Source organism: Bos taurus, chromosome 3, assembly GCF_002263795.3.
Source record: "Bos taurus isolate L1 Dominette 01449 registration number 42190680 breed Hereford chromosome 3, ARS-UCD2.0, whole genome shotgun sequence".
Taxonomy (NCBI): Eukaryota; Metazoa; Chordata; class Mammalia; order Artiodactyla; family Bovidae; genus Bos; species Bos taurus.
Window position 1 is genome coordinate 108531994 of NC_037330.1, and position 22003 is coordinate 108553996.

Here is a 22003-nt window from a genome sequence, read left to right on the forward strand (position 1 = left end):
ACTCTCCTAACCTAGGGCTGGGAGGCAAGCGGGGACTCTGGGATCAGCACAGTATGTGAGTCTCTGGTGAGACTGCTTGGGCAGGGGCTTTGCTCCCAAGTCCAGGACTTCACATCTTGCCTATACATTCCATCCTGGCACACTGGCCCGGTGTCCAGGGCCCCAGCCTACCCAGATGGTTCAAAGCTGGCTCTGTTGTCTCCTGGCCTCACTGCATCTGTTGAAAGTGACGAGCTTGCTTCCTGTCCTGTGTACTACCAGGAGGCTGTGGAGTTGAATGTTAGGAACTAAGGCTTGGGGTCAGCAAACCCGGGTTCAAATTCTGGCTCATTTGCTTATGTGTGTGTGTGACCTTCAGCGTTGCCTTATCTCCCAGGCCTTCAGTTTCTCATCTGGCAAATGGGTATGACAGTACCTATTTCAGAGGGTTAGTGTGAGGATTAAGCAAGATAATATGTGGAAAGACCTTAGCGTAAGTCCTCAATAAATCACAGCTATTGTCAATTATTTGCCATGTTAGCCAAGAGATAAAGTGTACAATTCTTTAAAAAATGTAACAGTAATAGACTTTCTATAAAAAACCCCGAAAGACATAAGTAAAAGTCCATTCCTTGTCTCGTCTTTCTTTCTCCATCCATTTCTGTATCTTTCCCCACTGGTTATACTTTTAAAAATCATCTCTAATGAACCACAGCCCCCAGGTTACCAGTCAAGAAACCTTGTCACACTTTGTCTTGTAAGTGCTGTCACCAGCTTGCCCTGTCTTCCCTTCCTCTCTCAGCTGCCACTACCCTTCCCCCTTCCCCCTTTCCTGTTCCAGCCCCACTGAACTGCAGACCCAGATGCCATGTCTTTGCCTGTGCAGTTTCCTCTGCTTGAGGTACCTGATCTCTCTCTCTTCTCATCAGCCTCCTTCTCACTCTTCAAAACCCAGTTCACCTGTTTCTTCCTCTTTGTGAAACTGTCCTTGACTGCCCACCTCCCTTATCCATAACACCATGCTGCTGGACGGACTGATACAGTTTTCTTGACCCCCGCATAGGTCTGCAAAGTCAAAGCTGTGGTTTTTCCAGTAGTCATGTACAAATGTGAGAGTTGGACCATAAAGAAGGCTGAGCACCAAAGAACTGATGCTTTCGAACTATGGTGCTAAAGAAGTCTCTTGAGAGTCCCTTGAACTGCAAGGAGGATCAAACCAGTCAATCCTAAAGGAAATCAGCCCTGAATATTCATTGGAAGGACTAATGCTGAAGCTCCAATCCTTTGGCCACCTGAAGTGAAGAGCTGACTCATTGGAAAAGACCCTGATGCTGGGAAAGATTGAAGACAGGAGGAGAAGGGGGGTGACAGAGGATGAGATGTTTGGATGGCATCACTGACTCAATGGACATGAGTTTGGGCCAACTCTGGGAGATAATGAAGGACAGGGAAGCCTGGCATGCTACAGTCCATGGGATCGCAAACAGTCAGACATGACTGAGCGACTGAACAACAACAACAAAAACAATGATATGGCCAAGGGCCATAACCAGGCCCCGGAGCTGGCTCTCAGCCTCCCCTTCCCCTAAGTCCAGTGTGAGGCCTCTCCCAGAGCACGTGATCGGGAAAGTCTTTGAAGGATTGCGTTTCTTGTGGTTTACGTTTATATATAACCACAACCCTTTTGCTGGATTCAGCTCTGTGTTTCTAATTTCTCTTTTGTCCCAGGGACCACTGTGCGGGAGCCAGCCTGGCACTGTGGCTCTGATGGAGCTGGTTCTCCCTGGAGGTAGGTTGGGTGAATTTAATGAAGTTAATGACTAGGGAGGGATTTGCTCCAGACAGCAACCAGAGCGTGGACTCTGTCTCTAAGATGAATAGAGGTTCCCTTAAGTGCAGTTTCTCCTCTCCTACTGGGTCTCTGTGAGAGCTTCAATAGGACAAGCTTCAGGCTCCCGAGGGCCTTTGCCCACGGACCTCTTAGAATGGGACTAGTGCTTGTGATTGGGGTTTGGAAGCAGTATGAGCAGGTACAGAAGTCTAGAACCTTCTGCCAGAGACCCTGGCAGTTGTCACAGCCTCTAAAGGGCTTTCTGTAGCTCCTCAGAGTTGGAGATGGAGAAAGCCAGGTAGACACATGCCTGGTTGGCCTGGGTGCCTCAGCTGAGTGTGTGGGCTCTGTTCCCCTGGTTACCTTGACTGCTCTGGCTCTTGGCCAGTTAATTTGCCTTCTATTTTGTCCTTCTCTTCCTGTGTCATTCCTACCATTTCTGCACATCATAGCTTGGCCTGTATTTCAAGACTCACTCCAAATACCATCTCCTCTGTGGAGCCTTCCTTGATTTTCCACCTCTCTCTCTAAGCTGGGATGGATTTTCCCCTTTCAATTCACGGGATACTTTTGGCATTGATTATCTGATATTATAATATATTTATTTAATTTATTTAGTTGTAAAAGCAACGCTTACTTATTTCAGAAGTCAAATGAAATAGAGATTCTCAAAAAAAAAAAAAAATCAAGTATTTGATTTTTTTCTTCCCTCTTTTCTTCCCTCTCCAATCCTGCTCCTCTCCCCAGGAACCTCTGGTTTGGAGAGTTCTTTTCATAGCTTTCTTTGTGATTCATGCTAACACACACACACACACACACACACACACACACACAACCTGTGTAGATAGCTTCTGACATGGTTCCCAATGACCCTTACCTCCTGTATTCATACCCTTGCGTATTCTCCTCTCCTTGAGTGTGAGCTGGACCCAGTGACCCGCTTCTAATGACTAGAATATGGCAACGGTGATAGGATGTCACTTCTGGGATTAGTTACAAAAGACTGCAGCTTCTGCTGTCTTGGTCTTCTCTCTCTGGCTCTCCTCTTGGGCTTGTTCTGATACAGAGAGCCACCTGGCAAGGAAGTGAGGGTGGTTTCTAGCCAACCACCAGTGAGGAACTGAAGACCTCCATCCAAAAGCCCTGGAGAAGTTGATCTTGCCAGCAACCATGCAGGTGAGCTTGAAAACAGATCCTTCCACAATCAAGCCTTTGGATGACTGCATCCCTGGCAAACACCTTTAAACATTTATTTATTTATTTATTATTTTTGTCTGTGCTGGGTTTTTGCTGCGGGGTGCAGGCATTCTCTAGTTGAAGCAGGAGGGAACTACTCTTTGTGGTGGTGCGTAGGCTCCTCGTTGCAGTGGCTTCTCTTGCTGTGGGGCAGGGGCTCTAGGGCACAGGCTCAGTAGGTATGGTGAACAAACTTAGTTGCCCCATGGAATGTGGGATCTTAGTTCCCAGACCAGGGATTGAACCTGCGTCCCCTGCATTGGCAGGCAAATTCTTAACCATGGGACCACCAGAGAAGTCCCTCAGCAGAAACTTTGATGGCAGCCTCACAAGAGATTCTGAGCCAGATGACCCAGCTAAGAAGTGTTTGGATTCCTAACCCAGAGAAACTGTGAGATAATACGTGGGTGTTGTCTCAAGCATCTAAGCTTTGGGGCAATTTGTTACGAAGCAATAGATAAGCAATATCCGTTATGTGCAAGTGGTTTTATTTCTATAGGATAAATTCATAATAGAGTTAGTGAAGAGTCAACAGGTATACTTATTCTAACTGTTAGCAGATTACTTCTAAAAGATTGTAGCAATTCCTGTACTCTCCAGTCCTTGCCCTCACATATTCATCAGAACTGGATATTATCAATCATTTACAATTTTTGCTACTCCAATATGTGAAAATGGCATCTTATTTTTGTTATCATTTGCATTTCCTTTACTCCTAGGGAAAGTGTTAGTCTCTCAGTTGTGTCCAACTCTTTGTGATCTCATGGACTGTAGCCCACCAGGTTCCTCCGTCCATGGGATTTTTCAGGCAAGACTACTGGAGTGGGTTGCCATTTCCTTCTTCAGAGGGTCTTCCTGACCCAGGGATCAAACCCGGGCCTCTTGTATTTCAGGAAGACTCTTTACCATGTGAGCTACCAGAGAAGCAAAACTTTTTGGTGGTGTCACGCAGCATATGGGATCTTACTTCCCTGACCAATGATCAAATTTGTGTCCCCTGCATTGGAGTTACAGAGTCTTAACCACTAGACCATCAGGGAAATCCCCACTATTAGGGAGGTTGAGCATTTTTACTTATATTTATTGTCCATTTCTATTATATTAGGCAAACATTTATTAATCCCCTACTGTTGTATTATAAGATATTCCTAGGACACGGGCCTTGCCTTCAAAGAGCTCACAGATCAATGGGGAATATGAACATGTATAAATATATATAATAGCTCTGGAAGTGCTGAAATGAATATTTGCATCTGATGTTTTGGAAACATAGAAGGAAAAGAGACCAAAATTTCCTGGAGTTCCTTGATAAGAGAGATGGAGAAATAGGTATTTGAGCAGGACATTGAAGGAAGTGCAGAAATTTCTCCAAAGGAGGAGAGTATAGTAGGGGCAAAGACCCAGAGGCATGACCACGTTGGTGTTCAACAGGCTGGATAAGAGGAGGCAGAGTATGGAAGAAGAGGAAGAATGGGGCTGGAGCTGGTTACTTATGGCTAATTGTGAGGATTCAGATGCTAGGCTCAAGGCTTTGGATACCATCTTGCAAGTGCTTGGAGACCCTGTAGATTTCTCAGCAGAAGAGTGGCCTGATGGATTGACGTGACTGGGTATGTTGGTGCACATGTCACATCTCAGTGATTAGAGGACACACCCCCTGAAGGTTTGAATCAGTTACATTTCTGTGTCTCTCCCAGCACCCAGCAGGCATCCATACAGATCAATGGGCTGAATGAAAAAATGGACCCAGACCCACGGATGGGACTGTCAAATGTGGGCTGAAAATATCAGTGGGGGCATTGAGTTGAGAAACTTGGCTGGGACAGGTGGGACTCAGGAAGCGAGAGGAGAGGTGCTGGTATTAAAAGATGATCTGGGACCACACAAGCCTACCCCATGCCCAGGACCCGTCGTGCACGGGTTCCCTGCACCTGAGCCCTGGCTGGGGTGCTCTTGCTGCTGACCACACACACACACACACACGCTTTCTCTTCATCCTGATCCTTAGAGACGCCTTAGGCATTCGCCCCAACAGACAGATGGCTTGGTTCCTTCTTCTGCTTTGCCTGAGCATCTTCTGCTTCCCAACTAGCTATGATGAAGGTGGGAACCATGCTCCTCATTGTATTTTAATAAGACTAGATGTTCTCAAGGAGGAAAGAGAATGAGCTAAAAGGAGCCCTTTATATTTCTCTTGGGCAACAACCCTCCCTGACAAATGTAGTTCTTTCCCTCGTGCCTGCACCCCAATCGATTTCCCCTCCATCAGAATCCCTCAAGCGTTGCCAGCCTCATAATGGTAACCGATGGGGACACACTGAGCCTCTGTTGTTAGCAGGGCTGCCAATAGCCTTGGCCTGTCCAGGACCCACCCACAGCAGGTTTAAAACAATTCTGCTAATAATAATAAAAGCTACCCTTTATTAAGTGCCTGCGAAGTGCCAGGCGCTGTGCTAAGTGCTGTATGCATGTCATCTGGCTCAGCCCTCACTAGTCCGGTGACATCTGTACAAACAGACCTTGTTTTATTTTGCTTTGCAGATGTTGCCTTTTTTCCAAATGGAAGGTTTGTGGCCACCATGCATGCGACAAATCTGCTGGTGCCGTTTCCCAGCAGCATTTACTCGTCTCATGTCTCTGGGCTGCGTTTTGGTGATTCCCACATTTTGTCAACCCTCCAATTAAAAATACAGATGTAAAATCTCAAATAAAATATTAGCTAAATGAATTTTAAAACCAAAATTTATATGGCATGAAGCTTCTCTGTGCGATTCAATCATGGTGGACACATGTCATTATAAATTTGTCTGAACCTATAGAAGGTACAACACCAAGGATGAGCCCTGATTTTAACTGTGGACTTTGATAACAGTGTGTCAGTCTATGATTCTCACCACCCTGGTGGGGGATGTTGGCAGTGCGGGAGGTGATGCCTGAGTGAGCTCATGGGGTGTGGGAAATCTCTGTGCTTTCTGCCCGACTTTGCTGTGAACCCAAAACATCTTTAAAAAATCAAATCTATTAAATTTTTTCATTATTATTATATTTATTATGGTAATCTGTGATCAGTGACATTTGATGTTACTACTGCAAAAAGATTATAACCTGCTGAAGCTTCAGATGATGGTTAGTATTATTTAGCAATAAAGTATTTTAAAATTGAGTTATGTATATCATTTTTCAGACATAATAGTACTGCACACTTAATAGACTTTCCTGGTGGATCAGATGGTAAAGAATCTGCCTGCAATGCAGGAGACCCAGCTTTGATACCTGGATTGGGAAGATGACCTGGAAAAGGGAATGGCAACCCACTCCAGTATTCTTGCCTGGAGGATCCCATGGACAGAGGAACCTGGTGGGCTACAGTCCAGAGGGTCACAAAGAGCTGGACACAACTGAGTGACTAAGCGCGTGCACACGTGCACACGCGCACACACACACACAGACATTCACACATACCTTTTATATGCACCAGGTAATCAAAAAATCATGTGATATGTTTTATTTCAATATTCATTTTATTGTGGTGGTCTGGAACCAAACTTGCAGTATTTTGGCAGTCTGACTGTATTGTTTTGTCCCCACTTTACAAGTGAGGAAACAGAGGCTCAGGGGAATTAAATAACCAGGTCAATGCAATCCTGACCCTAGGGAGAGGGGCAAGGACTTAACTGCCTCTGTGTAGAAGCCCAGCACCCTGCAGATTCACGTCCCAGCTTTAACCAATTCAAACCCTCCGCTGTGGGTTCCCATCGTGTGCCCTGAAGGAGTGAGACTTCAGATGGTGCCAAGCTGGTCATTTGTACAGCGTTTCCACGTGAGTCTCTCCTTATGGCTATGGGGGTAAGGGGTTGGGCTCCTGTCCAGGAGTTTCATTCAGAGGAAGAGGAACAAAATGCAATGGTCTGGGCCAACAGTCCTGATGAACTCTCTTACTCCTCAGCTAAAAGGCACAGGGGTGTGATAGGGAGCTGAGTGTTAGATGACAAGGAACCTGGTCCCTGGAGCATGGCCTAGAGGCAGGGGACTAGATTCTGGAATCACGATCAGGTGGTCTTACCTGGGCAGTGGGTGCCCTGGTGAGTTGGCAGGAAAAACTCAGAGTGTCTTTGGGGGGCAATTATCTTTGTTTCTGATGAAGTTTTCCCTTCTCTCCTCTCCTCTCTGCCCTCTTCCTCATTCTTTTTTTTTTTTTTTCAATATGAAAATAGCACTTATTGTTTTTCTGAACATAAAATTTCATGCTCTTTGTAAAAAGATCAGACAGTGTAAAAGTGTGAGGACAAATGTAAAAATAACCCATAACCCCCACCATCCAGAAATGGACCCCACGACATTTTGGTGTGTAGCCATTCAGACTTGTTCCATCTTTGCCAGGATGGAGTCATATTATACAAATTGGATTCCGTCGAAATTTCTCACTTTTCAGTAGACTGTAATTACATCTTGGCAATATCTACAGAGCTGCCTTGTCGTTTTATGTGCTACATGGGCTTTCATTTTTGGATGGTCATCACTTAGTTAGATCTTATTGGTTGTATGTCTTTCCTAAAAAACAAAAAACAGAACAAAACAGATGTGTGTCTCAAGGAGCAAGGTATGGCAACTTCTCACATTCTTCCACTACATGTCTTTCATCTTGTCTCTATCAGACCTGCCCCTGCACTGAGGGCCTTAGGGTTCAAGGGGGACCAAGGAGAGGAGGAAGAGGCTCACAGATCAGAGGAAGGGGACAATGAGAGAGACAGAACATTCAGATACCAAACTGGCAGGACTCCGGGGCGTGAGCGAAGGGGATGTTGGGAGGCATTGTTTATGCAGGCAGCAGTGCTCTGGGTGATGGACAGAGCTTTCTTGGGTAACCTGACATTCTAGACGAAAACAAATCCCTGGCCCACGAAGGAATGAGATGTCAAACTTCCATTCATCAATCAAATATGCATCTACATCCATCCCATATGTCAGGCTCGGTGCCAGGCACTGGAGATACAGAATCAAATAAATCACGGTCGTAAAAAGATTCATGGGAACGGAAGAAAGGGAAAGATTATGACCTCTCTGGGACATTTCGGGGGACGGCATTTGAATCAGGTGGGGAGCAGAGAGGAGGGGAGGGCTGGAAATATCAACTGGAAAAATAGCATATACTGTGGCAGTGAGGTGGAAAAGAAGACCCCATGACTGACATGTAGGGAGAGGAGGACGGGGTTGGTGGGAGGAAATTAATTGATGGAGGCTGATTAGGACCAGATCTTGAAGGGTTTTGAATGTCAGATGTCACGCTCAAGGATTTGTCTTATAGGCTTTTGGGAGTCATTGAAGAAGGATTTGGAGCATATAGAAGATCTGATTCAGCAAAGATCCTGGCTACTCTCATGGAAGAAACTGGGGCAGGGGGACCAGCTTAGGGCTCTGTGTGGCCTGTGGGAGAGATGGGGAGGAATCAAGCACCTGTCTTGGGGGTGGAGACTGTGGGGGCCATTGAAAGAGGAGCTAAGGAGATAGAAGGTACTGGATTTGGTTTGGAGCAGATGTGGGGGATGGGGAGAGAGAGGAAACCAGGAGGGGGCAGATCTCTGACTGTCCAGGGTGAGAAGCCCTATCAGCTCAGAGATCACAGGTGGTGGGGAGGCTGGGGTGAGGCTGGGTCACAGACATAGCAACAGGGATCGTGCTCTCTCTCGTGGGCTGCCTGGGGCAGGAGTCAGCAAGTGATGTGCTTTGCTTCTTTGCCATAGACTCAGAGGCTCGCTGTCAAGGTGGCCTTGAAGATGGTTCCACCCACCTCCACGTTTTATGGAAGAGGAAACTGAGACCCAGAGAGGGGAGCCACAAGTGCAAGGTCACACAGCAAGTCACAGGAGAAGCTGGGGCCACTTCCCAGAGGCAGTGAGTCCTGGGACATGGTGGCAGGACCAGCAGCAGAAGCAGCTGTGGGCACTCGAGCCCGGCACCCCTGGCGTGGAATCTGGGCTCTGCTACCATTCAGCGACCTTGGGCGGGTCCAGCAACGCCTCCAAGCTTGTTTCCCCATCTGGAATGTCGGACTAATGATCCTTGTCCTGCAGAGCAGTCACACAGAATGAATGAGACGTGAGAGGTGCCTCAATAAATAGTCTCGTGCCTCAACAAATATTGCTTCTCTACCCCTTTCTCTCTCCAAAGCTTTGCCTCATCATTTCCAACCTCCCATCTCTGGGCCAATATTTCCACTCTTATTTAAGATCATACAAATTTCCTGAATCGACAAGGATTCAAATGAATGTAAACTTAATACCTTTAGCTTAACTTCCCTGGGACTCAATGTTCTTCTCTGTAAAATGGAAGAAAATCCTCTCTACCTCCCAGGATTTGGGTGGCGGGGATTAAAGGAGACGAGGCAGGTAAGGCATTTAGCACAATGGCCAGCCCAAGACACAAGCTTAACGTCATCTCGGCATCTCCGGAGACTGATCACCTGAGCTCCCAGGAGGCATGGGAGACACTGCGCCTGCCCTTGGCAGGGCCGCACCTGCATCAGGAGTACTGGCAAGCTTGGTATTTCACAGCACCCTCCAGGGTGCCCCGAAGCAGCTCAGAAAGGCTGATTTAGAAGGCATGTTTTCTTTGCTGTGTCTCTTTTTAACTTACTTTGCTTTGATTTTTCAATTTGCCACTAATTGTGTATGAATTACCTGCCTCTGTGATCTGTACATTAAATATGACTGTTCAGTGTGAGGAGGAGGCTGTGTTCATTCACTCCCTCCATCCTTTCTGTTAATGAAAACAAGGCTTTTCACACGCGTTGGGCATGTGGTCTATTGTTTTCTGTCTCAGTAGGGAGGGACATTTGGATGGTGAGTGACCTTGGACAAGGTGGGTCAACTCCCTGGACTTGTGGATTAGCTTTTTGAATTTGATAGACAAGGAAGAAAAGACATCTGCTCTCTGATCTGCTCTAAAGAGCAATTTACCTTCTCACCCTGAGAATAAAAGCCGAAGTCCTAGGCTTGTCCCATTCTCAGGGCCTTTGCACACGCTGCTTCCTCTACCGGGAATGTTCTTCACTCAGAGAGCCCTGTGTCTTCTTGCTTCTCTATTTCTCAATAAACATTGTTTATAATATTACGATCTTGGAGTAGGAAATGTCAAAACTCTCTAGTATTCTTGCCTGGAAAATTCCATGGGCCCAGGAACCTGGCAGGCTGTAGACCATACGATCGCAGAGTCAGACATGACTGAGCGACTGAGCACAAACACATACCATTTCAATGTGGTGGATGTTATTTTTAAGGTTTTAGTGTGTTTTTAATAGATTAGAATTATGTGAAGTTGTAGTTTTCTATCATATATATCACATACAGTAACATTTGTGTGAGTGCAAGCTAGATCACTCAGTCGTGTCTGACTCTGTGTGACCCTACAGACTGTAGACCTCTTCTGTCCATGGGATTCTCCAGGCAAGAATACTGGAGTGGGTTGCCGTTTTCTTCTCCAGGGGATCTTCCTGACCTAGGGTTTGAGCCCGCATCTCTTATATCTTCTGCGTTGGCAGGTGGGTTCTTTACTACCAGTGCCACTTGGGAAGACCAATCGTTGTGTGTCTGATACTAGAGTAACTTACAGATAAATTCTAATACTGAACACAGAATAGCTCTACCTCTATTAACCGTAAAAAAGCAAACCACTGAGTTTAGCTTGGAAGATTTAAATTCAGGCCGTTATTTCACAATTTGGAAGGCTGAGCAGTTCAACCTTAAGATGACTTTCCTGCTGTTGAAGCTGGCTCTGTTGGAGTGTGATCTGGGACCTCTTCTTCTCTTAAGTGCTCCTGCAGATGATGGATCTCTGTGATGGGATCCTGTAACTGGTCTTGGACCGTCCCAGTCAGTACTCTAGACTCAGCCTCCCAGTCTCAGCGTTTTCCCAACCTGAGTGTGCTAGTGACAAACACCCTCAGCACCTTTCTCAAAATCTCATAGTATCAGAGCATCCTCTTCTGTGATGCTCAGACCCTCCCTGTTTTCTTCAAGGGCCTCTGGGATCACTCAGGTGCCCACCATGCCAATGGATCTCCAAGCTGGGAAATCGACTGAGCTGCGAAGCTGAGGGAGAACAAATACTATTTATAAATGATAAATACTTCTTTGTTTCTTTATCAGAGAGGCCTTCCTGAAACAGCCCATCAAAAACACTTCCCCATCACTATCTCCTCCCCCTGTTTATTTTCCAACCTAGTATTTCCCAGATGGCTCAGTGGTAAAGAATCTGCCTGCCAATGCAGGAGACACGGGTTTGATCCCTGGGTTGGGAAAATCCCCTGGAGAAGGAAATGGAAACCTACTCCAGCATTCTTGCCTGGAAAATCCCATGGACAGAGGAGCCTGGTGGGCTACAGTCCATGGGGTCGCAAAAGAGTCGGACACAACTTACCAATTAAACAAATATTTACCACTAGTTATCATTTGCTTGTGGGTCCTTTAATTGTCTCTGTTCTAGACACACAGGGACTGTGTCTGGTTTGGCTCTGCAGGGTGTCCCCCATGCCCTAGCCACGCCTGGCCCAGAGTAGATACTCAGTAATAAGTTGTTGAAATGGATATTAGTTGTGGACTTGAAGTTTGAGCAGCTTGGGGGTGATGGGAGAGGCATCTTTCTGACACAGCATCTTTCTGACACAGCATCTTTCAGCCCACCCATCAATCAGCGCACTGCTGTGAGGATGGAGGTCTTTGGGGTCACCATTTGATCCCTTTAATCTCATTTTCTTAAAGTTTATTTTTAATTGGAGGATAATTGCTGTACAATATTATGTTGGGTTCTGCCATACAATAGTATGAATCAGCCACAGATATACATATGTCCCCTCCCTCCTGAAGGTCCCTCCCACCCTCCAACCCCATTCCAACCCTCTAGGTTGTCACAGAGCACCACGCTGAGCTCCCTGTGGTATACAGCAACTTCCCACTAGTGATCTATCTTGCATATGGTAATGTATATGTTTCAATGTTACTCTTTCAATTTATCCCACCCTTGCTTCCCAGCCCCCCGCAACTCAGCTGTGTACAAAAATCAGTCCTGTAAGTCTGCATCTCTATTCTTACCATGCAGACAGGTTCATCAGTACAATTTTTCTGGATTCCATACATATGTGTTAATATACAATATCTGCTTTTCTCTTCCTGACGTACTTCACCATAGGCTCTAGGTTCATTCACTTCATTAGGACTGGCTCGAAAGCACTCCTTTTTATGTTTGAGTAATATTCCATTGTATTTATGTACCACAACTTCTTCATCTATTCACCTGTTGATGGACATCTAAGTTGCTTCCATGTCGCAGCTATTGTAAATAGTGCTGCGATGAACACTGGGATACATGTGTCTTTTTCAGTTATGATTTTCTCAGGGTTTCGACCCAATAGTGGGATCGCTGGGTCATATGGTAGTTTTATTCCTAGTTGTTTTTCTTTTTTTAAGGAATCTCCATAATGTTCTCCATAGAGATTGTATCAATTTACACTTCCACCAACCGTGCAGGGGAGTTCCCTTTTCTCCACACCCTCTCCAGCATTTAGTTGTAGATTTTTTCAATGATGGCCATTCTGACTGGTGTGAGGTGATACCTCATTATAGTTTTGATTTTCTTTTCTCTAATAATGAGAGACGTTGAGCATTTTTTCAAGTATTTATTAGCCATTGTACTTTTGGAGAAATGTCTGTTTAGGTCTTCTGCTCACTTTTGGATCGTGCTGTTGGTTTTTCTGATACTGAGCTGCGTGGGCGGCTTATATATTTTTCAGGTTAATCCTTTGTCAGTTGTTTCATTTGCTATTATTTTCTCCCATTCTGAGGGCTGTCTTTTCACCTTGTTTATAGTTTCCTTTGCTCTGCAAAAGCTTTTAAGTGTAATTAGGTCCCACTTGTTTATTTTTGTTTTTATTTCCATTACTCTAGGAGGTGGGTCAAAGAGGATGCTGCTGTGATTTATGTCAAAGAGTATTCTGCTTATGTTTTTCTCTAGGAGTTTTGCAGTTTCTGGTCTTACATTTAGGTCTTTAAGCCATTTTGAGTTTATTTTTCTGACCTTAGAAAGTGTTCTAATTTCATTCTTTTTTAAAACAATTTTTTATTGGAGTATAATTGTTTTGCAGTATTGTATCAGCTTCTGCCACACATCAGCATGAATCAGCCATAGGCATACATATGTCCCCATTTTCCTGAAGCTCCCTCCCATCTCCTGCTCCTTCCTACCCCTCTAGGGTGTCACAGAGCAGTGGGTTTGAGCCCCCTGCATCATACAGCAACTTCCCACTGGCTCTCTATTTTCCATGTGGTAATGTATAGGTTTCCATGTAACTCCTTCAATTCCTCCCACCTTCTCCCTCCCCTACTGTGTCCACAAGGCTGTTTTCTATACCTTCTCCTCCATTGTTGCTCTGCAAATAGGTTCATCTGTATCATCTTTCTAGAGTTTATCAGATCAGATCAGTCGCTCAGTCGTGTCTGACTCTTTGCAGCCCCATGAATCGCAGCACGCCAGGCCTCCCTGTCCATCACCAACTCCCGGAGTTCACTCAGACTCACGGCCATCGAGTCAGTGATGCCATCCAGCCATCTCATCCTCTGTCATCCCCTTCTCCTCCTGCCCCCAATCCCTCCCAGCATCAGAGTCTTTTCCACTGAGTCAACTCTTCGCATGAGGTGGCCAAAGTACTGGAGTTTCAGCTTTAGCATCATTCCTTCCAAAGAAATCCCAGGGCTGATCTCCTTCAGAATGGACTGGTTGGATCTCCTTGAGGTCCAAGGGACTCTCAAGAGTCTTCTCCAACACCACAGTTCAAAAGCATCAATTCTTGGGCGCTCAGCCTTCTTCACAGTCCAACTCTCACATCCATACATGACCACAGGAAAAACCATAGCCTGGAGTAGACGAACCTTTGTTGGCAAAGTAATGTCTCTGCTTTTGAATATGCTATCTAGGTTGGTCATAACTTTCCTTCCAAGGAGTAAGTGTCTTTTAATTTCATGGCTGCAGTCACCATCTGCAGTGATTTTGGAGCCCAGAAAAATAAAGTCAGCCACTGTTTCCACTGTTTCCCCATCTATTTCCCATGAAGTGGTGGGACCGGATGCCATGATCTTCATTTTCTGAATGTTGAGCTTTAACCCAACTTTTTCACTCTCCACTTTCACTTTCATCAAGAGGCTTTTGAGTTCCTCTTCACTTTTTGCCATAAGGGTGGTGTCATCTGCATATCTGAGGTTATTGATATTTCTCCCGGCAATCTTGATTCCAGCTTGTGCTTCTTCCAGTCCAGCGTTTCTCATGATGTACTCTGCATATAAGTTAAATAAACAGGGTGACAATATACAGCCTTGACGAACTCCTTTTCCTATTTGGAACCAGTCTGTTGTTCCATGTCCAGTTCTAACTGTTGCTTCCTGACCTGCATACAGATTTCTCAAGAGGCAGATTAGGTGGTCTGGTATTCCCATCTCTTTCAGAATTTTCCACAGTTTATTGTGATCCACACAGTCAAAGGCTTTGGCATAGTCAATAAAGCAGAAATAGATGTTTTTCTGGAACTCTCTTGCTTTTTCCATGATCCAGCGGATGTTGGCAATTTGATCTCTGGTTCCTCTGCCTTTTCTAAAACCAGCTTGAACATCAGGAAGTTCATGGTTCACGTATTGCTGAAGCCTGGCTTGGAGAATTTTGAGCATTACTTTACTAGTGTGTGAGATGAGTGCAATTGTGCGGTAGTTTGAGCATTCTTTGGCATTGCCTTTCTTTGGGATTGGAATGAAAACTGACCTTTTCCAGTCCTGTGGCCACTGCTAAATTTTCCAAATTTGCTGGCAGATTGAGTGCAGCACTTTCATAGCATCATCTTTCAGGATTTGGAATAGCTCAACTGGAATTCCATCACCTCCACTAGCTTTGTTCGTAGTGATGCTTTCTAAGGCCCACTTGACTTCACATTCCAGGATGTCTGGCTCTAGGTCAGTGATCACACCATCATGATTATCTGGGTCGTGAAGATCTTTTTTGTACAGTTATTCTGTGTATTCTTGCCATCTCTTCTTAATATCTTCTGCTTCTGTTAGGTCCATACCATTTCTGTCCTTTATCAAGCTCATCTTTGCATGAAATATTCCTTTGGTATCTCTGATTTTCTTGAAGAGATCCCTAGTCTTTCCCATTCTGTTGTTTTCCTCTATTTCTTTGCATTGATTGCTGAAGAAGGCTTTCTTATCTCTTCTTGCTATTCTTTGGAACTCTGCATTCAGATGTTTATATCTTTCCTTTTCTCCTTTGTTTTTCCCTTCTCTTCTTTTCACAGCTATTTGTAAGGCCTCCCCAGACAGCCATTTTGCTTTTTTGCATTTCTTTTCTATGGGAATGGTCTTGATCCCTGTCTCCTGTACAATGTCACGAACCTCATTCCATAGTTCATCAGGCACTCTATCAGATCTAGGCCCTTAAATCTATTTCTCACTTCCACTGTATAATCATAAGGGATTTGATTTAGGTCATACCTGAATGGTCTAGTGGTTTTCCCTACTTTCTTCAATTTAAGTCTGAATTTGGCAATAAGGGTCTATATATACGCATTAATACAAAATACTTGTTTTTCTCTTTCTGACTTACTTCATTCTGTATAATAAGCTCTAGGTTCATCCACGTCATTAGAACTGACTCAAATGTGTTCCTTTTTATGGTTGAGTAATATTCCGTTGTGTTTATGTACCACAACTTCTTTATCCATTCATCTGTTGATGGACATCTAGGTTGCTTCCATGTCATAGCTATTGTAAATAGTGCTGCAATGAACGTTGGGGTACATGTATATTTTTCAATTATGGTTTCCTCAGAGTTTATGCCCAGTAGTGGGATTGTTGGGTCATATGGTAGTTTTATTCTTAGTTGTTGTTTTTTTTAAGGGATCTCCATACTGTTCTTAGTGGCTGTATCAATTTACAGTCCCATCAACAGTGCAAGAGGGATCCCTTTTCTCACTGTCTCCAGCATTTATTGTTTGTAGAGTTTTTGATGATGGCCATTCTGACCAGTGTGAGGTTATACCTCATTGTAGTTTTGATTTGCATTTCTCTAATAATGAGAGATGTTGAGCATCTTTTCATGTGTTTCTTAGCCGTCTGTATGTCTTCCTTGGGAAATGTCTGTTTAGGTCTTCTTCCTATTTTTGATTGTGCTGTTTGTTTTTCTGATACTGAGTTGTGTGAGCTGCTTACATATTTTTTAGATTAATCCTTTGTCAATTGTTTCAGTTGTATTTTCTCATTTTCTCTCATTCTGAGGGTTGTCTTTTCACCTTGTTTATAGTTTCCTTTGCTGTGTGAAAGCTTTTAAGTGTAATTAGGTCCATTTGTTTATTTTTGTTTTTATTTCCATTACTCTAGGAGGTGGGTCAAAGAGGATGCTGCTGTAGATTTATGTCAGAGTGTTCTGCCTATGTTTTCCTCTAGGAGTTTTATAGTTTCTGATCTTACATTTAGGTCTTTAAGCCATTTTGAGTTTATTTTCTTGTATGGTGTTAGGAGGTGTTCTAGTTTCATTCTTTTAAATGTAGCGATCCAGTTTTCACAGCTTATTGAAGAGGCTGTCTTTTCTCATTGTGTATTTTTGCCTCCTTTGTCAAAGACAAGGTGCTCATAAGTGTGTGGTTTTATCTCTGGGCTTTCTATTTTGTTCCATTGATCTATGTTTCTGTTTCTGTCCCAGTACCATACTGTCTTGATGACTGTAGCTTTGTAGTATAATCTGAAGTCAGGAAGCTTGATTCTTCCAGGTTCATTCTTCTTTCTCGAGATTGCTTTGGATATTCAGGGTCTTTTGTGTTTCCATACAAATTGTGAAATCTTTTATTCTAGGTCTGTGAAAAATGTCATTGATAATTTGGTAGAGATTGCATTGAATCTGTAGATCGCTTTGTGTAATATAGTCATTTTCACAATATTGATTCTTCCAATCCAGGAACATGATATCTCTCTCCATCTGTTTGTTGTCTTTGATTTCCTCCATCAGTGTCTTATAGTTTTCTGTACACAGGTCTTTTGTCTCTTTCAGTTCAGTTCAGTTGCTCAGTTGTGTCCGACTCTTTGCAACCCCATGGACTGCAGCACGCCAGGCTTCCCTGTCTATCACCAACTCCTGGAGCCTACTCAAACTCATGTCCATCGCGTTGGTGCCATCCAACCATCTCATCCTTTGTCATCCCATTCTCCTGCCTTCAATCTTTCCCAGATTCAGGGTCTTTTCCAATGAGTCAGTTCTTTGCATCAGGTGGCCAAAGTACTGGAGCTTCAGCTTCAACATCAGTCCTTCCAATGAATATTCAGGACTGATTTCCTTTAGGATGGACTCTGCTTGCTGTCCAAGGGACTCTCAAGAGTCTTCTCCAACACCACAGTTCAAAAGCATCAATTCTTCGGCACTCAGCTTTCTTCACCGTCCAACTCTCACATCCGTACATGACCACTGGAAAAACCATAGCCTTGACTAGATGAACCTTTGTTGTCAAAGTAGTGTCTCTGTATTTTAATATGCTGTCTAGGTTGGTCATAGCTTTTCTTCCAAAGAGCAAGCGTCTTTTAATTTCATGGCTGCAGTCACCATCTGCAATGATTTTGGAGCCCCCCAAATAAAGTCTCTCACTGTTTCCACTGTTTCCCCATCTATTTGCCATGAAGTGATGGGACCAGATGCCATGATCTTAGTTTTCTGAATGTTGAGTTTTAAGCCAACTTTTTCACTCTCGTCTTTCACTTTTATCAAGAGCCTCTTTAGTTCTTCTTTGCTTTCTGCCATAAGGGTGGTGTCATCTGCATATCTGAGGTTATTGATATTTCTCCCGGCAATCTTGATTCCAGCTTGTGCTTCATCCCGCCTGGAATTTTGCATGATATACTCTGCATATAAGTTAAAGAAGCAGGGGGACAATATACAACCTTGGCGTACTCATTTCCTGATTTGGAACCAGTCTGTTCCATGCCCAGTTCTACGTGTTGCTTCCTGACCTGCATACAGATTTCTCAGGGGGCAGGTCAAGTGGTCTGATATTCCCATCTCTTGAAGAATTTTCCAGTGTGTTGTGGTCCACACAGTCAAAGCCTTTGGCATAGTCCACAAAGCAGAAGTAGATGTTTTTCTGGAACTCTCTTGCTTTTTTGATGATCTAGTGGATGTTGGCAATTTGATCTCTGGTTCCTCTGCCTTTTCTAAATTCAGCTTGAACATTGGAAGTTCACAGTTCACATACTGTTGAAGCCTGACTTGGAGAGTTTTGAGCATTTCTTTGGTAGTGTGTGAGATGAGTGCAATTGTGCAGTAGTTTGAGCATTCTTTGGCATTGCCTTTCTTTGGGATTGGAATGAAAACTGACCTTTTCCAGTCCTGTGGCCACTGCTAAGTTTTCCAAATTTGCTGGCATATTGAGTGCAGCACTTGCACAGCATCATCTTTTAGGCTTTGAATTAGTTCAACTGGAATTCTATCACCTCCACTAACTTTGTTCACAGTGATACTTCCTAAGACCCACTTGACTTTGCATTTCAGGATGTCTGGCTCTAGGTGAGTGATCACACCATCGTGCTTATCTGGGTCATGAAGATCTTTTTAGTGTGGTTCTTCTGTGTATTCTTGCCATCTCTTTTTAATATCTTCTGCTTCTGTTAGGTCCATACCATTTCTGTCATTTATTGTGTCCATCTTTGCATGAAATGGTCACTTGGTATTACTAATTTTCTTGAAAAGGTCTCTGGTCTTTCCCATTTTTTATTGTTTTCCTCTATTTCTTTGCATTGATCACTGAGGAAGGCTTTCTTATATTTCTGTGCTATTCTTTGAAACTCTGCATTCAAATGGGTGTATCTTTCCTTTTCACTTCTCTTCTTTTCTCAGCTATTTGTAAGGCCTCCTCAGACAACCATTTTGCCTTTTTGCATTTCTTTTTCTTGGGGATGGTCTTGATTATTGTCTCCTGTACAATGTCACGAACCTCCGTCCATAGTTCTTCAGGCATTCTACTTATCAGATCTAATCCCTTGAATCTATTTGCCACTTCCACTGTATAACCATAAGGGATTTGATTTAGGTCATACCTGAATGGTCTAGTGGTTTTCCCTACTTTCTTAAATTTAAGTCTGAATTTTGCAATAAGGATTTGATGGTCTGAGCCGCAGTCAGCCCCTGGTCTTGTTTTTGCTGACTGTATGGAGCTTCTCCATCTTTGGCTGCAAAGAATATAATTAATCTGATTTTAGTATTGACTATCTGGTGATGTCCTTGTGTAGAGTTTTGTGTTGTTGGAAGAGGGTGTTGCTATGACCAGTGCATTCTCTTGGCAAAACTCTTTTAGCCTTTGACCTGCTTCATTTTATACTCCAAGGCCAAATTTGCCTGTTTCTCCAGGTATCTCTCAACTTCCTACTTTTGCATTCCAGTCCCCTATAATGAAAAGGACATCTTTTTTGGGTGTTAGTTCTAGAAAGTCTTGTAGGTTTTCACAGAACCGTTCAACTTCAGCTTCTTCAGCATTACTGGTTGGGGCACAGACTTGGATTACTGTGATATTGAATGGTTTGCCTTGGAAACAAACAGATCATTCTGTCATTTCTGAGATTGCACCCAAGTACTACATTTCGGACTCTCGTTGACTATGATGGCTGCTCAATTTCTTCTAAGGGATTCTTGCCCACAGTAGTAGCTATAATGGTCTTCTGAGGTAAATCCACCCATTCCAGTCCATTTTAGTTCAGATTACTAAAATGTTGATGTTCACTCTTGCCATCTCCTGTTTGATTACTTCCAATTTACTTTGATTCACAGACCTAACATTCCAGGTTCCTATGCAATATTGTTCTTTACAGCATCGGACTTTACTTCCATCACCAGTTTTATCTCCTTAGGTAGGTTTATTCGTAGGCATTTTATTCTTTTTGCTGCAATGGTAAATGGGATTGTTCCCTTAATTTCTCTTTCTGATTTTTCATTGTTTGCATACAGGAATGCAAGGGACTTCTGTGTATTAAATTTGTATTTTGAAATTTTACTAAATTCACTGATTAGCTCTAGTAATTTTCTGATGGCAACTTTAGGGTTTTCTTTGTATAGAATCATGTCATCTACAAATGGTGGGAGTTTTATGTCTTTCCCAGTCAGGATTCCTTTTATTTCTTTTTCTTCTCTGATTGCTGTGGTTAGGCCTTCCAAAACTCTGCTGAACAACAGTGGTAAACTGGGTGCCCCTGTCATGTCCCTAATCTTAGAGGAAATGTTTCCAGTTTTTCAGCATTGAGCATGTTTGCTGTGGGTTTGTCACGCTCTGTGCTGTGCTTAGTCACTCAGTCATGTGCGAGTCTTTATAATCCCAAGGACTGTAGCCCTCCAGGCTCCTCTGTCCATGGGGATTCTCCAGGCAAGAATAGTGGAGTGGGTTGCCATGCCTTCCTCCACAGGATCTTCCTAACCCAGGGTAAAAAACCTAGGTCTCCCACATTGCAGGCAGATAATTTACCTCTAAGCCACCAGGGAAGACCAAGAATACTGGAGTGGATAGCCTATACCTTCTCCAGGGAATCTTCCAAACTTAGGACTCGAACCAGGATCTTCTGCATTGCAGGCAGATTCTTTACCAACAGAGCTACCAGGGAAGCTCATGGGTTTGTCATATATGGCCTTTATTATGTTGAGATATGTTCTTCTGATGCCCATTTTCCCTTCACTCTCATTTTTTAAAAATAGCTATTTATTTATTTGATTGTGCTGGGTCTGGTTGTGGTACACAGGATCTGTGGTTGTGGTATGTGGGATCTAGCTCTTTGACGGGATCAAACCCGTGCCCCCTGCATTGGGACTGTGGAGTCTCAGCCACTGGACCACCAGGGAAGTCCCCCTTCACTCTCATTTTTATAATAACATCTTACCTCTATTGAGCACAGCTCTGTACAGGGCTCTCTTCCAAGTGTCTCATGTAGATGAACTCATTTAATCCTCGTGAAGATCCTGTGAGCTGGGTACCAGTTGTGTCCCCACTTACAGATGGGGAGACTGAGGCACAGGCATGTGATAGTTGGCCTGAGAACGCAGCTAGTGAGTGGAAAAACTGAAATTTGAACCCAAATATCTCTGGGTCTAGAAACCCTGGGTGCTGGAGTGACTCCTGCTTTACCAGGACTGGAGCAGGGAAGGCACTGGCCCAAGTCATACAATCCCTTCAGGAGAAGCTAGAACTCAGGCCTCCTGACTCCAGGCTGGAACTCATTTCATAACCGCAGGCTGCTTGGGAAGGGTGGGAGCTGGGAGTCAGCCCAATTGGAATTCAAATCCTTCCTGCAGCCAACGACTGGGCAGCTGCCTCCAGAATCCTGCTGGGCCCAATGGCTTGGGAGTCAAGTCCCTGCCCTGATAGCACTGATCACTGAGGAAGAGAGTGGGTTCACCTGGACCCCACATGTCTGGCCCCTGCCTTTTGATCTTGCCAGAAAGAACCAGGGGCACCCTTCTCTGGCCTCAGCTTCTGAGGTCGGTGGTCCAGAGTAGACAGTGGCTTATCTGGGTGATGTAAGAATTGCAGCCACCTGGGTCTAAGCTCCCCAGGTGTGGAGCATCTTCTTGCCCATTAATTTTGAAACCATGTGTTACGGGGGAGGGCTTTATAAGTTTGTAAAGCATCCTCTCTAGCTGTAGGCCCACCTGTCTCCAGGGCCTTTTGCCTCCACTGGGTCAATGTGCCTGGCATGATCTTGATATGGAGTCAATACTGGACTTGCAGTTTGATTACCCAGACAATATTTAGGCTCTGACGCCTCTTCTGGGTAACTTGGGGCAAATTTCTCAGCATCTCTGGTCTCTATTCCTCCATCTCTAAAACTGGCTCACTTTGAAAGGGCTGTTGTGAAGTTTTCATGTGATAAAGTAAGTCAGAGCTTCTCAAACTTTTCCACCAAA